The sequence below is a fragment of the Rhopalosiphum maidis genome, chromosome 2, assembly GCF_003676215.2.
Source record: "Rhopalosiphum maidis isolate BTI-1 chromosome 2, ASM367621v3, whole genome shotgun sequence".
Lineage (NCBI taxonomy): Eukaryota > Metazoa > Arthropoda > Insecta > Hemiptera > Aphididae > Rhopalosiphum > Rhopalosiphum maidis.
The window spans coordinates 33,774,334-33,787,731 of record NC_040878.1 but is presented as its reverse complement, the minus strand read 5'-3'; the positions used below and the strand labels follow the sequence as shown (position 1 = coordinate 33,787,731).

The window sequence follows — 13,398 nt, the reverse complement described above, 5'->3', positions numbered from 1 at the left end:
GTAAATCGTTTCTTTCATCAATGATCAATAGGGATTATTGGTTTTTATTAAGGGTTATCTACATGCGACAACTTTAACGTTATTTATTTAATAAAATAATAAAATATACAATGAATTATGATGTGTGAGCATATCATTACACATGGCAAAAGCTTTATTAGTAACTATGTAGTACAATTATCTGATATTTTTTAATTAATCATTACTTTCAAAATTGTTAGTCAAAAAAATAATATTTCATATTATTATCGGTAGGTATATTACTTTCTATTAATATAATTTCCAGTTTGACGTCGTTTATGTGTATTCAGTACTGGTATGATAATTTCAACAATCTGTTTATTAATTTATTTATTGCCTCCTATTGTGATTAATTTGTGTATAATATTACATAGTATAATGTTGTTATGTTTTGATATTTAAGCCAGTTAAAATATAACAAACAATTATCATTTATTTTTTTAAATATTAAGCTTACATTATGTCATAAATATTTCATCAAACAGCATAAAATTTTGTTGGAAGATCTAAGCTATAATTGTGCGTGTAAAATTATCTGGAACGAGTAAAAACAATATCTTGTTTTATAATAATATCAATTATGCTTCATTATTAATTAATAAATAAGAAAAAAAGAGCGAATAAACATGAGATTATTCTCTAGACTGTTATATAGTATGTGGTCTATCGGAAATAAATTGAAAATTATACTATATTGTATATCATTATTTTAAATAATTAAAAAAAAAAAAAATAATAATTAAAAAATATATTGTCGAGAATGATGAATATTATGTTGTTTTAATTCAAATTACTGAACACCTTATCTATTTATACGTAGGTATAAATTCATAGCACTTCCGCACTTAAGACATTTGGTATTTTTATTATTGGCTAAACATAGTTGCTAGTTAAAAAAATTTGGAGTTGATAAGTCATCCTATCGAGTGTATTATAGTGTCGCGCAATAATAGCGTTTGAGCTCATACTTTTACAAAATATTGCATTATTTTTATCGAAAGTTATAAATTATAAGGCCATAAAGATAAAGTGTTCACCGAAAAAAATATCAAACTGTATTTGTTAAAGATAAACTTAGGCCAATAAATACAGTAAATACACGTAAAACTAATGAAGAAAAATCAAAATAACTTTATTTTTAACAAACAAACGTAATTAGTTTATACATTTAAATTATGTTTTCAATAATCACTGACAATTGTCAGTTACTCTAATTGAAGTTTCCATAGAATGCTGTAAGTGAATTCAACTTTCCATCAATAATGTTCTGCTGGATTTCCACTTTTCCAAAATCTTATGCTAACCACAAACACTAAAATATTATAATACATAGTTTAGTGTATACTAAAACCATAATCATGTGTCATACTTCTAATATATCTGTATTTGTTGGCATATGAAATGCTATGTTAAGCGCAATAGTTTTAGCAAGATCAAAATTATATAAATCGCCTTTAAAATGATCATTGCACATAGATTCTAATGAGTCTAAACTATAGCTTTTATAAATTAAATTTCTTGATCCTCCCTATGGTGATGACATGAATATAACATCTGTTTTTAACGTTGGGTAAATTAAAAAGAAGTCACCAACCATTAATTCAATTTTATCAGAAACACCACATGTCTCAGCATTATATTACTTATTTATCCGATCTTTTCAGGATCAATATTAGTTGCTATAGCTAAACACAAGTTATTAAAACGTATACTAAACATTATGTTACATAGTAAAGATAATACCTTTTTTGCGCGTCTTTGCCAGTTGGATTATATTACGTCTCTTCCACAAAATGGATCCACTACTATGTTATTTTTAAACGTTTTGCTATATGATAACTTAATATTTCTGGACAGATAGAATAATAGCACTGTGTAAAATAAAATATGATTTCAAAAAATAAAATTTAACATATTTCCTGCTCACTAATTAGTGTCTAATGAGTGCTAAAATATTAACGACGAATAAAGCCATAGTATATTAAAAATATAAATGCATGTGCCTTGCCCACTTATCTCTAGATAACTTCAATACATAAATAATATTTTAAAAATAAATCACATGAATATATCAACACGTAAAATATAATTTAATTACCTTCTTCTAATATAATACCAGCATTTAAAAATTACATGTACCTCATTGCCCAGTATTTATGAGGAATATGTTTTTGTTGGTAATTAGTAGGTTTTTTTTATAAATAAATTAATGTAACGATCGTCTAGGTAGTATCGAAAAACCTAATAATAAGATAACCAAACTTAATAATCGTATTGGAAACCTTGAAAGTAATTATCAATTAAAAACTATCAGATAATTGTTATACATAATTACTAATAATTAATAAAGCTTGTGTCATGTGTGTGAATGTGTGAGTTTAGGATATGTGACAATTAATACTTCAAACATAATAGAAATGAATTATCCCTACCAAACAGAAAAAAATAATCTAATAAAACTCAATTTCAACTCACCCTAAACTTCATCTTCAGCTTTTCTATCCCGTCAACAGTCTACTGTGTGTCTGTGTACAATAATTGTATAAGACAGTATGTTATCTATATCACGTTTTCTGCGGTTATGATTTTTAGACCGACGTATTGTGGCGAACATCGGTTGCAATGCAGGATGACATTTATATAGAAACTGTTCGACCAGTTAGTTGTGGCTTGCTGGCTTTTGTCACCAGTGCGACGAACGCGAGCATCGGACAGCGCCACGGATATAGTGGATGTTGAGCATCGACGTGGCTTACCGATACCATCGGATAGAAGTCACGGCGTTGACAGTAGTAGACAATGATGCAGATTTGAGTAAGTGGCGGTGGAACGGATTTCTACGACATCATGTATCATGCAAAAAAAAGTCCAGGAAAGTCACCCGTGGAAATTTGTTTTGCTATAAGAATATATACGTATCAGATTAGAGTATTTATTGCAAAAAAAATACTTTTTAATACATAATATATTATTTAATAATAATCTTAATATCAACAACTATGAAATATGTATTACTTGCTCAACTTTAGTCAATATTGACACATAACTGTAGAACTTTGTGAATAGGTTTATGCGTTTAATTTACTTAAAACTAATCAGAATATATTGAAAACGTCATTGTTTCTGCTCACAAAAATAAATAAATAAGCAAATAATAACATACACCATAGCGATAAAAAGTTTCAAATCACAATGAATTACATATTTCGTAATAGTATATAAATAACCTAGGTAATCGTTATTTTTCGTTTAAATATCCAATTTTGCTAAAAATATTAATTTATTAATTTTGATAGTTCAATAGTGAATTTTTTAAAAAATTACTAATTTTTATCATCACTGATCGAATTGATAAAATAAAAAATGCTGAATTTATTAAAACAATCTCAGGAGGACAAGGATTTTACTGTAACGCAAAATCTCCTTGCCAATCAAGTAGGTGTGCTTGTTTTAAAAATAATATGCTATGTAACAGTCTATGTCATAATCAATTGTCATGTAAAAATAAATAATAAGGAAGAAAAATGTATAGGTATAGTTCATTAATTATTGTTTAATTCAATAAATTAATAATTTTGTTAATAAAACAATATAAGAATTGTAGGTAGCAGGGTCGGCGTAATAAGTATTGGCGCCCTGGGCAAAACCATGTTTTGGCGCCCTTAACAACCCCCCCTAGTTTGAGTTGTAGTAAAATTAAGTTTTTTAGTAAGTTAAATAAAATTAGTATGTAGTTTATATCATTACTTAAAAACTTTATTACCTAAACCTAATCATACAATATTGTAATAAGTTTATACATATTATTTTATTAGCGTATATAAAATTACCGCATTGCATAACGAATCTAGACATAATCGTCTAGTTAAGTGTATGAATTTATTTATAAATGGATAAATATTATATGAAAATAATTATTACAACACATCTATATATTTTATTGATACATACAAATGCGGTGGTGTGTAGGCATTATTTTTACATAAAAACCAGCGGTATCGATGCACTGTTATATTATTCTTACATTATACATTTATGCAGGGACGGACTGGGTTAATATTTTAGGCCGAGAATTTTTTTTGCCAGGTCAAAAATTAACAGAGGATCAACGATTTGGTTATAAGTATGTAAAAAAAAAATTATCAAAAAAAAACCTTTATTATTTAAAAATATTTTCAACATTTTATGTAGATATAAAAGTTACACATAATGTATAAGATATTTTTATATATAGATACAGTGTACACATTTTAGTATAATATCTATATATTAAAATTAACTCTTAAAGTAATTCCTGTTTTACATAATTAGGTTTTTTCATAACTTCACTAGTTTCTCCGATTCTGTCGATTAAAATATCGTCATCTATAGAATCTAATTTTCGTTTTTCCACGGACATCAACATAAATGCTTCTAAATTCTCATTAGTTAGAGTTTTTCGTTATCGATTTTTTCATGAATTTTAGTGTTGAAAATGACCTTTCACATGCTACTTGTGTTATCGGTAGTGTTAAAAGATAATTATAAGTCAAAGATAAATTTATATACGCATTATTATACAAATTGTATTTGACTAATAACTTAAAACAGCACCAAGCACAATTTTTGTATCTTTTACAGGTCATATTTAATCCGGCAGTTTCTTCAATTTCTTGGTATTCATCTTCTCAATCGAAATTTTCAAAATTATATTCATATTTAACTGATTTTTTAAAATTATCTCAATTATTACCAAAACTTACTAATTCTTCTCTTAATTTTTGATAGAATTCTTCCAAAATCAACATTTACTGTAAATTAGATTAAATTTTTAGAGAGAGCTTTCAAGGCTGTTTTTAGGATAAACCATTTTTAAAACTATTGAAGTTGACTAGGCATAGAAGCGATAAATCCATGTATAATGGACTATTGTTCACAAATCTTGAATTCATACTTTCAACTATATATTCTATCCATCATCTGAATTTCAACAGTATATAGATCACTTCATAATAATTTTATAATATTATCGATTAATATAATACTTAAAATCACACGAGCTGATAAGGTAATACCTATTTATGTATTATATTTATTATATTTTTATGTTTTTTCGTATACTATATATTTTTAATTGATAAAATATTATCAGGCCATTTAACTACCTACTAGGTAGTTTATTATAGTTAATTTTATGAGTATTTCATAATACTACATAGGTAACACTGTTGTTATGGTTTATTAAAAATATAATGTAATATAATATAATTTATTGACTATAATCATTGTTATATTTTTTTTTAGAACAATATAGAGAAAAGTATAGTTTTAATACTATGATATCTTGTTTTGTTATAATTACACAAAGTGCTCAATATCGGTATGGTCCATTTCATGAAATGGATGTCCATATAATGTATTTTTTCGAAATTCACTATCTGGATATCCAGCTCATGAAATGAGTGATTTCACTATGTGGATGTGACATATCATAGGTTAAATAAGGTAAAAATGATAAAATGGTCCTATTGAATCCCCGTAGACTCCTTTATTATATTATATAATAATAAAATATTAATATATGTATCATAAATATGAATACATTAAATTAGTGTATCTTGGTTTGCATTTTTATTAATAGAATTAATTTCAATTAATTAAGAGGCAAAACTATTAAAGAAGAGCATTAAAAAATATATAAATTATTTTGTTTTCGAATTTAAATTATACAGCACAGAATTTTCGGAAATTATAAAGTTATTTTGAATCTGAATTATATTAAAAAATATCTCCCTCGGAGTGTGAAACTTCAAGATATAATTTCAATAATCCTTATAAAATTTAATTAACTTAAATAGTAATATAATTCATAATATCAAATATTATTGAATTTGTCACATTCGTTCCATCAGGATGAGAATATCAATAAGTTGACTGAAAGTTTGAAAGAAGAAAAATTTACAAAGATATTTGGAAAAATCGAGGAAAGCAACGATACACCTTTGAGCTTGTTAGCTAGAAATTTTCAAGAATACGATCTTAATTACAAGACTAATTTCCAAGCTATTCTTAGTATTCTAGAGTTACAAGTAAATGTTTCTTTTTATATTTAAATATAAAGTTAAAAATACACCGAGATATATAGAATATTTGTGTTATTTAATATAGAATGAAATGATGAACAAAGTTTTGTTTGATGTAAAAGATTTAAAGAATAATATGACTACTAAAGTAGATTATTCCGAACATTTGGAATTTAAAAAGGCGGTATCATCAACGCTTAGTGAAATTATGGAATGCATGTAATATATATTATACATTATTTTAAAATTGAATATTTTTATTTAGAGAATCATAAAAAAAAATTAAATAATCAAAATAGTTTATACTTTATCAAGTTTTACGAATTTATGTATTATATTTTAATAATAACTATTAATATATTACGTATACACCTACTTGAAAATCAAATTAAATAAAACGCGTGATTAATCATTTTATGAGCGAATTAAAAATACACAAGTTGTACTCAGAGAGCGTATAATAGGATAAAAAATATCGAAAAAAATTGTTTAGTTACAATTACATTATATGATATAAATATAGATCAATCATGATTATCAATTATATAGGTATTATAACCATTATAGGTATAGCTAGATTTTACTTGATAAGTTAATACAAGAATTTACAATTCTTAATCGTATTTAATAAAAACTGAAACATTGAGTAAGGTAAAACTATTTTTTTTAATGTTTTTATATTACGTAAGTAAAAATAAAAACATTAGATAAAATTATACTATATATTATAATAAAATAGATTAAAATACATTTAATTATATATCAAATAAAGTCAAAACAATAGGTAATAAGTACCAAATTTATTTAGTTAATAGTCAAGTTGAACTATACAAATATTTTTATAATAAAACATATTTCTGTTAGGTCTAGATAATATGTTATAGTTAAAAATGTAAATAGTTATGTCATAATAGCCCGCTATCTCTATTTATCAATAGCACTTGATTTAAGCATGTCCATGCGGTACACGAGCACCGGAATCCCAAGAGTTTTTCGATCCTTTCCTACTATATAGGTACAAAAATAAAATAAAAAATACTTGTCCATGTTATGCACGAATTTAAAGTAGGGAACGTTCATTTTCTGAACTTAAACATATAAAACTCGCATGCGGCATTCTTTAGCACAAGAAAAATTGGAGTCTTGTTATCACTGGAAATCAACCATAATTATTAGAAAAAATTTAAAGATTACAACAATAACTCTATATAATCAGATAGAAATTAAATCTGGCCGGCAAACCTATTTCGGAACTGAAACGACAATTTAGTGTGAATTCATTGACTGTGTTAATGTATAATGTATATTTTATATGTATACTTTTAAATGGTCTTATTGACAGTTAAAATATATAATATATTATAAATTATCTCATTTAATGTACCACAAATCATTTCTCGTAAATTTACACTTTTTACATGGAAACACAATTACAAAATTTTACTCTAAGCAGCTCTGTATTTGTACATCGTATATTAAATTTCTATAGTGATTTAAAGGATTTTTATTTCTTTGAGAAATATCATATTATGAATTGGTTGGAAAGAATTTGAATTTATCTATATAATTTGATACGAAAACTAAAATAAATCAAATTGTCTAATGATAACCTTTAAAATTCTATAGAACTTATCGACATTTTAAACCATTCAATTTAGCAGTAAAACTACACAAACTAAGCCGACACAATCGAATAAGGACGAGCAAAGTGCGAAACCTACGCCGGTGTCAGTAAAATATGAACCAGCTGGTTTAACCACAAATTATAATGTCTCTGTTGCAATGGCGGAGACAAACGCGAAAAAGGAAAACATAATATTAAACGAAATGAGTGAATCTTTGAATAGGTATTCATATATAAATATACCATCATATTGCTTATACTACATATGTCTATATAAAATAACATTCACAAACCATGCTCAGCTAGTTACCTCATTTTTATCGCACATATTTATATATTTAATTTTAGTAAAAACTTGTAAATACTATTATAGCAACATACTATAAACTTCGTATATTATCTCTTTCGGTTTTGCTAATAGTTTGGTAAAAACTGAACTATCCTTTAAGTATAATTATTAATTTGATACGAAAACTAAACTAAATCAAATCGAAAATTGTATAATGATGACCATTAAAATGCCATATAATTTATCGTTATTTTAAACCATCCAATTTAGAAAGAAAACGATAAAAAACATGTCAAAACCAAAGGAGACAAAAGAGTCAACAACTGATGTTCCTATGCCTGTGTTAAAGAAAAATATGTATAACGAAACTATAGATTTTGACCGGTTAAGGAATTATCAAAAAAGGTATAAAAATAATATAACACATAACAATAATAATATAATATTTCATAAAATAAATTTACAATTTCGCCAGCGCGATACTCTTGAATCGTTATATATATAAGATAATTTACAAAGCATACTATTTTATTTACTTCTTAGTCATCGTATATTATAAGATGACTAAGTTAAGTTAAATAAATTCATTTTTAATAGAAAATAATATATTTTTTTTTAAATTAATTTATTCTAGTTCTAATTTTTAATATTTTAATATATTTCTATACCAAATTATTAATGTTCAAGGAGTGTCCTGTGCAGCGCTCACCCTTTTTTTATGAGTACCAACCAATTTAACTGTGTATTATTATTATTATTATTCTACCTATCAATTTTATTAAATATGTATTCATAATTTAGTTTCCTTTTAAATATATTAGCTTTTTTTAGTTTGACACTTTTGTATTTTTTTTTATTATTAATACAGTCATGCATAAAAATAAATGATAAAACGGATTAAAGAATTTATAAAATTTAAAATAATAGTTCCATAGTGAATTGTATATTATGATTTGTGTATAATAACGCCAAATCCACTTACCCAAAATAAAATATTGGATAAAAATATAAAATAATTTTAAAATAAATAAATGATGAAATTGATTTCAGGCTTCCATTTTTGGTAATGCCAGAAAAACTTCTCGAAGTTTTAATGCCGTAAGTAAATTTATAAAATAAATTTTCCTTTTTTGGTGAACTTTAAAAAGTGTAGTGCAAAATATAATTTTGTTGAGGTGTTTTAAATTACTACAATAAAACACAGTAATAACTAAAATAGCTTATATTATAATTATATGTCAAATTTTACAATTTTATATTTGACATTCATGTTTCTATACTGAGGAAAAATGTATAGAAAAAAAATTAAAATATTGTTGATGTATCATGTATAAATATTTCTTAATATATAGAAAATATTGTTAGGTATACATAAAAAATGATAATTTATTTAATAGTGAAATATTTCAGTTTTTATAATAAATAATTATTAATTTAAATAAACTATTACAATAAAATAATGAAAAACATTACGGTTTAGACGGTTTAGTTTACTGTTTTATTCAAAACTATAAATTGTAATAACCATCAATTAAAAATTACATTTTTACTGGTTAAAATTTTTAGTTTAAACATAACTAATACATTTAATTAGGTGGTCTTGCCTTTTAAAGAGATGATAAAATTATCTGTATATACTATATATTATCCTGTAAGTATACCAATTTCTGTTATAAACTTAAAAAATATTTGGTCTTGGCCTATAAATAAATAAACAATTACCATTTTAAACCTTTTTCGTTTACATATAAATGTGTAGGATAAACGTTATTATGAACTTATGAATAATGATCATATGAATTAATTAGTAGAAATATAGCTACATATGATTTTGTCAGTCATCAGTAAAACATCAAGAAATGTAGTTTTATATACTTTTATTTTTAAATAAAATAAAATGTTTTAAATCACGAATATTTTATTGTAAGAGTATTTTATTGCACATAAAAACATTTATGATATCTAGCTCTTTCACTTCCTGTTTAAATAACAATTTCTATTACAATTTAAAATATTCAGTAGGTACAATCTATGTATATGACGTTAGGATTCAATGAAATGATAAAATGTTAAATTTGGTTGTGTAGGTTCATTGTTCAAATTTTGAGAAATATCTGAAGGTCCCGGACATTTTTTTAAAACACTAGCAACACTAATTTTCGTATTCGGCTCCGGTTCTTTAATTAAATCGCCGATATTTGATTCTGAATCGCTATTGCTATAACTATCCGTACTACTAGCAGTGTCATAATTATTACCTGGATTGTTGGTTATATCATCTTGTCCTTGAATAATAATGTCTAAAGAATCCACACTTTTGTTCTCGTTGTTAAGTTTCTTAGCAGAAAAATAATTTTGCATTGTTATTTGTCTTTTCATGGCAAAAAATTTAAAATTACGTACAATTTAAAATAAATAACTATGAGTAGATATAAATGTATTATATTAGTTATAAATACTATTATTAGTTATTAAATTAATACACTGTACATGGATCACAATTCGCGACAACCACAACCACAAGTCTTCAAACGTCAACTGAATAATAGCTGTATTGCTAGGTAAAGAACAAAATAGTACAGAATTATAGAGACACAATATTATTGTTACTTTTAAACATTACATGTTTAAATTAAAAGTGAATAATAATATTATGCGGGTCACATACTCATTCGCTGATCGCTGTTGTAATAAAATACTATACATTACATTATATTATTATTTGTTATAGTTAATTAGACCTCGGCGATTAAATTTATATTTATAGATTAGGTACCCACTAACAAGTCATGCCGCGATTGGAAATTCCGATTTACTGGAATAGGAATACATGCGATTTCTTGCGACTTTATAATAATAATTAATATAGATGCATTATTGTCGTCGTTAATACGACGAATACGACGGGTATGAATGAACGACTTCTATTCTGAATTCTGATATCCTGGTAATCTGACCACTATGGTCACACTATGTTCGGAAAGACAATTATGTAAAAATAACAAATACGATAATTGAAATTTTAAAATATGTTTAATTTTTTAACCCGATTATTTGAGCCTTGGGTATTTGAATAATATTTCGATGTAATGGGGTGGCCATCAGGGTGGCCTGAAAATATTTTGGGTGGCCGGGCCACCTCAGGCCACCCCTTAGCTACGTGCCTGGGACAAAGTGAATTTTCTTGTTTATATTATAATTTATAAGTATTGTGTAGCTGTAAGTAGGAGAAACTGCAAAAATATTTTGTAAAATGTTTTTAATATTGTAAGTTATGAATATTATGATGTATTTATACCTATTCTGAAAATATGTCTCTTCTAAAAGATGTTTTATTTTTTCCTTCTTAGTGTTTGTCTCCGCCTTTGGAACAGATGAGACATTATTTTTCATTAAACTAGCTGGTGTGTTTTTTATTTGCATCGTGTCAGGTTTTACACTTGGCATGTTTGTTTCTGTTATTGCTGGTTTTTCTCGTTTCGTTTTTCTGGTAAATTGAACATTTTATAATTACAATAAATTATATAGAATTTTAAAAACCATTATTACACGATTTGATTTATTTTAGTTTTTGTATATAATTATATATCTTTAGTTAAATAATTGTTACCAAGCGTTAAGGATAATATTTTAAGAAATAGGGTTGTAGCCAAACAATTTTTTTAGGTGGTTTATTAATTTTTTTCTCAAATTTTTTCAATACTAGAAAACCTACTTTCACCTATTACTTTAAGACACCTTTGTTTATAGTGTTTAGTTTTTACTACACATCTACTTTTTTACCAATAGAATTATACATAAACAACTATAGTAGCCATATATTTAACATGACAATGTATTAATATTAATATTATTGTAAACCATAAATGAATATTTTAATTAATACAAATATATTAATATCATTAAGTATATCAATGTATGTTATAAACACCACGTTTTAATTGTATTTGAACATTATTACTATATACTAACAAAAATACAAGATCATAACGTTTAACTTTTATGAAACATTTAATATAAAACAAGCCATAGTTGATCGTACACAAATGGGGTAGTTAAAAATAAAGATATTATGCTGAAGCAGCTAAATAAATTTAAATGATATACATAACAATCAAACTTTAATTCTGTTCACAATAAAAATTGAATCCACTTGTACGTATTTTTTATCTAAAATTCGTCCTTATCACTACTATTTTACATTTATGAATACAAATTACAAATCAATTATCTTTATCATAGATTTACTTTGAATTATATGAATATGTTTATTGTATATTAATAATATATTTAACTTATAAAAATGTTTATATAATATACTATGGTAAACCATAGCACGTTTCCCTATAAAGTTCTTATGCTGTGATTTTATTATTAAAAATTAAAATTAAAAATATGTTATGGTTATGTAAATAATATTATGATTATCATGTGTGGGAAAAATGAAGAGACTAAACAGGGATTTTAAATTTTCTTGTTTTCATCATAAACACTGTGGTGGAGAAACGGCGAAGTTATTTTATAATATTATGTAATTTATATTAATACTATAAGTTATACTGTATTTATACCTATTCTGAAGTTTTGTCCTTTCTAATAGGGGCTCTATATTTCCCTTCTTAGTGTTTGTCTCCACCTTCGGAACAGAGATATTATTTTTCATGAAACTAGCTGGTGTGTTTCTTATTTGCATCGTGTCAGGTTTTACACTTGGCATGTTCGTTTCTATTATTGTTGGTTTATCTTGTTTCGTTTTGCTAGTAAATTGAGTATTTTATAATATTACAATAAATTATATAGAATTTTAAAAATCATTATTGCACGATTTGATTTATTTTAGTTTTTGTATCAAATTATAAATCTTTTGATAGATTTTTGTTAAGTTCTTAGTGTAATACTGTAAGATACAACACAGATACTAATGCCTTATGTTGTTATATCGTTATATATAAACAAAAATTAAAAGTAACTATGTAATATTTATATACAGATGCACCTGTATAATATTTATGTACAAATGTCCCTATGTATTATAAAATCATTTATTGGAAAAATCTACAAGAGTAAAAAGCAACTTAAAGTAAAGATACAACTAAATATATAATTTACTAGGCTTTTTTTTATTAAACATTTACATTTTATGGTGTTTAAATATTATTCGTAAAATTATTATTTCATACTCTATTACAGTTTAAAATATTCAGTAGGTACAATCTATGTATATGACGTTAGGATTCAATGAAAATTGAATTCTGTTTTCATTATTATTTATTATAATTATTAAGCAGCTAGGATATTACAATATATTATCGATACAATGGTATGAAATAATAATTTTACGAATAATATTTAAATTAAATTATTTTTCTGCTAAGAAACTTAACAACGAGAACAAAAGTGTG

General features: G+C 25.0%; 1 pseudogene; it reads right to left on the bottom strand.

Moving 5' to 3' along the window:
* Positions 1-1,231: 1,231 nt before the first annotated feature.
* Positions 1,232-1,657, bottom strand: LOC113552440 (annotated as a pseudogene).
* Positions 1,658-13,398: the final 11,741 nt, after the last annotated feature.